Source organism: Alligator sinensis, unplaced genomic scaffold, assembly GCF_000455745.1.
Source record: "Alligator sinensis unplaced genomic scaffold, ASM45574v1 scaffold611_2, whole genome shotgun sequence".
Classification (NCBI taxonomy): Eukaryota; Metazoa; Chordata; order Crocodylia; family Alligatoridae; genus Alligator; species Alligator sinensis.
Window position 1 is genome coordinate 2,312,958 of NW_005841869.1, and position 4,680 is coordinate 2,317,637.

The following is a 4,680-nucleotide window of genomic DNA, read 5'->3' on the forward strand; positions in this document are numbered from 1 at the left end:
CTGGGACCAAGAAGTTAAAATCATTTTGCTTGTTTGTTTTGGGGTTTGTTTTTTTCCCTTCTTTTCTTTCTGGAAGAGACAGAAAGTCTCCAGTTTCAAATTCTTCAACGGTCTAGAAAAATAAAAGATTAGCGATATAGATTGCTGACCTTTGGGAATGCTCAGAACTGCAGAGCGGTCCTGGAGTTCCAGAAGCATAATATTGAGCACACATAATCCAATGCATCAATCACCATCTGAAATCAAATCTATCAGGAACCTTCCAAAGCTGCACTTTGCAAACGGGTTTGTTTAAAAATAGTTCTGTATTAAACAAAAAAAAGGAGGCAAAATACTGAAAGCTACATCCATACAAGCAGATCAGGGTTACAGCTTCTTCTGCTTCACAAACCCTACTCCCAGGTGATGTAGGGACTGGGAAATAACCAGTGTCCCAAAGGACTAGGATGTCGGGGAGAACAGGCTGCAGGAGGAGAGCCAACTTGTACAGGCGTGACTGACAAGGAAAAGGAGGCAGGGAAACATCAGCGTGTTTCTTGTTCTGGCTTCCACACAGACTCAAAACATCCCCTATCTTTAAATGGAGACGGTAACGCTTGCTCCTTTTGTGGGAATTTATTTATTTATGCATTTATTGAGCTACAAAGAGCAGTCCCAGGTTTTCCAGAATTTGATTCTAGCCAAAGGTAAAACTGCTGCTTTTACTGCTGACAGTACCAGAGTGCCAGAAGTCTTCTACTTTGCCTTTGGGCTGGGTATCAGGAGCCCTTTCCTTACACTAATTTTGACAACTGTGTTCTCACCCTTGTGTCTCATGCACCTGCAGAAGCTGCAGAGTTGTGTACAGATGCGGGTTCAAAGCAAACCAAGCTACTTTATTTTTGGAAATGACTAACTTTGCCCCAAAAATAAAGCAGCAAGCAATCTGGCCTTCTTCCTGCATTTGTTTTGTGGCTTTTGCCATATTTACCCACTCACAAGTACTACTGACACTTAAAACTTACACTTACATGACAGGCAGATCGCAACACTGGCACTCCGTTTTGTACAGGGGAAACCGAGGTCTGAAAAAAATTACGACACACAGCAAAGTTGGAGTAGAATCTAAATCTGTCTAGTCCCTTTTACAGCTTCACCATGAGACCAGTCCAAAATGGATAAGGCTCTTCCCTTTTTACAAGATCACAGGCTTTTCCTTCTGGTTTTTTGTTAACCATAAAAGGGAGATGAAGCTACCTGACTAAAGCTGTCTTTGCCCTTATTCCCAATTTTCGAAGCAGTGGTCATAACCTAGCTTGACAGTCACATGAAGTAAACATTACTACCTAGATGAGCAGAGTGCCATAACCTGGAGGTCCGGTTATCACGCAGAAGCAATGCTGCCTTTCAAGTTGCGCTACACCTGTGTGTGCAGACTCACCTGAGCCTCCTAAAAGCAGTCAGCCATGACATCTGGCTAGAAAAACCAGCTAAACAGCTGTCTGCTCAGGTGTGGACAGCACAGCTGAAGAAACAAAACACAGCCAGCCCATTTGTTAAGTCCAATTACCTTGGTGCCAAGACAGGAGATCATGAGGCATTACAACATAGCATAGCTGCACAGTCAGGCACTCTTAGCTGTCCTAATGCATGCTAAACATGGACTACTGAAAAACAAGCGTCCATCAGGAAGAATTTTTCCTCTTCTCTTTTCCTCGATTTACCCTACTATTAGGGTAAGAGCAAAGGAGCCGGGAGCAGAGGTGGAGGAAAACAAAAGCACTAACTTTTCATTCAATCTTCGTACCTTGTGTCTTTATGAAATTACTTCAGCAGAAATTGAAGACGACGACAATGGTGAGACTTGCTAGGGTCCTTCCTAATGGAGATCCCACTTCACTCCCTAGCTGTCTTGCCATTTGAGCTGATGCTCCTTCAGCATGAGGGAAGTGGATTTGCTGGCAATCCAACCCAAGGTGGAAAAACTGGATGACTGATGCCTCTCTAAAGCCAGCCCTCCCTGGCTCCATACTGCACAACAGCCACAGAATTTACTACCCTAAGGAATTACACACTACTCAATTTGGGGGTCCCAAGCATCTCTCCATTCCCCTATAGGGTCTCCCTTCCACCCCCCCTATTTCAGAAGTCCCCTGCAACTTCCACAAACCTCCCTTGGCCCCATCCCCTCCAGCCAAGTGTCTCCCAGAGCCCTCCTCTCATACCAGGGTCGGTCCCCCCCCCAACTAGGAGTTTAAAACTTACTGTATTACAAAAAGGCCAGCAGAAAGATCCCTTCCAGGCAAACACGAACTTTCCCTAGCTCAGCTGACAGCCGAGTTGCATGTCAAAAGGAAAAACAGGATCCTGTAACCGAAGGAAGATACCTGCACCTACTCATGAATGGGTGAACAGCCAACTTGCCTTTCTGCCGTCTCCGTACTCAGCCAACACAGCAGGACAGACGTCCCCACTCAAAATTCTGCATCCAGTGCACAAATACTGAAGCCTGGTGGATCTGCCTCATGCCACAACTGGAAAAACTAGATGTGCAGGTTGTGTCTCATAGGTCTGTCCACTCCCTGTCCCCAACCCTATCACAAGGAAGCTGGAGAAACACTACCCATTATCAATACCCTGGCTAGGTCTGGGCTATTAGCTGCATGTAAGCCACTGCTGTTTAAGTCTGAGTCCAAGGGCCAATTAAACATGAACACACATTGTTCAGCACTTTGACACTAATAAAGACCAGAACAAGAGCCAGGCATCACCATTAGCTTTGAAGGCCGATGCACAGACATTCAAAGACACAGTGCTGCTCACCTGAGCTGCAGAAGGGGTACAGAGTTGGGTCCCTGAGCCTTGCTCTGCAGACTGCAACATGAACACAACCTCGGCTTTGTTCCAGAGACGGAGCCCCCACAGAATGCTTTGCTAGAGTTAAGAGCTGCACAATTTCCTTGTAAACTGAAGTGAACCCTGTCCTCCCTGATCCACAAGGATTGCTTTGTGTTCTTTCACCCCGAGAGGCAGCACCTCCCTGGCCCAACAACATATGTAGTACAGAAGTCCAGTGTCATGCACAGTAAATGGAAAAAGAACTCTAAGTCAAGGTTTAATGCCATTTTGCACATGCTAATTTGCCTGCAATCTCCTTCACTGACACCAGGAAGAAGCACCTGAATGTAACATCCTGGCCTGCAGTCCTCTGCTGGGTTTTATACCCCTCATCCTCCTTCTTACGTAACAGAGGAGACAACGTCCAAGCAAAAGGTTAAGTTTGCCGAACCGGTTAAATAATTTACACAGGCAACGCTTTGGCTGTTTTAGGAATAAGAAAAACAGAACAACCCCAAATCCTACAGCCAGCAATATAAACTCTGCAGGGGCAGACCTCTTACACTGCCTCACTGACCTAGAAACACCCTGGGATTTATTGCAACCTGCCGCAGAATGCTCTTGATCTCTGAGTGGAAACGGACTGTGGAACATTAGAGTTGCAGGGGATGCGATTCTATTACTGGTGTAATCAATCGTACCAATTCGGGCCGTCTAACTTGAGAATTAGCTACAGTGAACACCACCTCTGCAAGAACTGGCATATCCCAGTGTCAGATAAGGATGATCACTCAAAGCATTAGGTTGACATTTGTATTTACTATGTAAAAACAAGACCAAAGATGCTCCTCCTGGAAAAAAGCCCCAGAAGCCCTAAAGATGAGAAGGGAAAAACCCTTTCAACCCAAATTGCCCATTCTTTCTGCCATACAGGACTATTCCTAATAGTGCATTGGCAGTTTCTCACTCTATGAGCTCATTTACTGTTAAGTCAAATGTCAAATTGAGCTTGAGCCATTATTCCTTTCTGTACTAACCTTCAGGAAGTTTCAAGTCTAACATTTAATGGATTTTGTTTTCTAAAATTTCACAGAATCCAGTGCCCTCTCACAATTACCCAACAGCAACTTAATCTTCCCCCCACAAAGATGTTTAAATCCACTTAATCTTTCAATAAAATCAATTCAAAGTAAATGTGGAATACAAAACTTGCAACATTAAATTTTAATTTACTGTGGTAGCTAATTATTGGGATACCCAATTCTAATTATTTTTAAGCATACAATTTAGAGTAGTTTTCCCCTATGTACATTACACATGGTAGAGAAAGCCCTTGTAAGAAAAGCTTTGTACTATTGGTACACAAACCTCAAGTCAGATAAATTAGAGCCTAGTAAAACAACATATCATTTGCATTTTGTTATGTCAATCACAAGCAGCATCTTGAGGCTCTTTAAGACTAGTCTGCCAAACCACAATGTAAAAAAAAAAAAACAACCCCCAAAAATACCAAATAAAAAAATAAACAACAAAAAAAATCATCAATCAGCAGATGAAAAAAAGGCCAGTGCCTTGGCAGCCCCTGGGTGTCACGAGTGGAACCCATGTACAGGATCAGGCGCAGAACAGGCCACAGCAGAAGTGCTCATGGCGCAGCCCTGTCGGATTCCAGCGCACCTGCAAATCCTGCTAAATACCTTGTCACAAGGACACGAAAAGGCAGGCAGGCAGGCACAGAATTCCTGCTTTCAGACCATAGAGCCAGAGGCCGAGAGGGTCACAGCCGAAGCTCAGGAAGGACAGTCAGAATCACTTGGCTCTGCACTTTACGTACCTCCCAGTGGCAGGGATGGAACACCCCTT

The 4,680-nt window shown here is 44.5% G+C and overlaps 1 protein-coding gene across 2 annotated transcripts in view; it reads right to left on the reverse strand.

Annotated features, from left to right (window-relative positions):
* The window catches only part of STRBP (spermatid perinuclear RNA binding protein), a 69,149-nt gene that overhangs the window by 63,252 nt on the left and 1,217 nt on the right, over positions 1-4,680 (reverse strand). The window contains exon 1 of one of the 2 annotated variants that reach the window (XM_025194197.1): positions 150-172. The exons of the other annotated variant lie outside the window; for it this stretch is intronic. The gene's annotated coding sequence lies outside the window, so the exon portion shown is untranslated. Of the gene's footprint in view, positions 1-149; positions 173-4,680 lie in introns of those variants that run through there. 2 annotated transcript variants of the gene reach the window in all.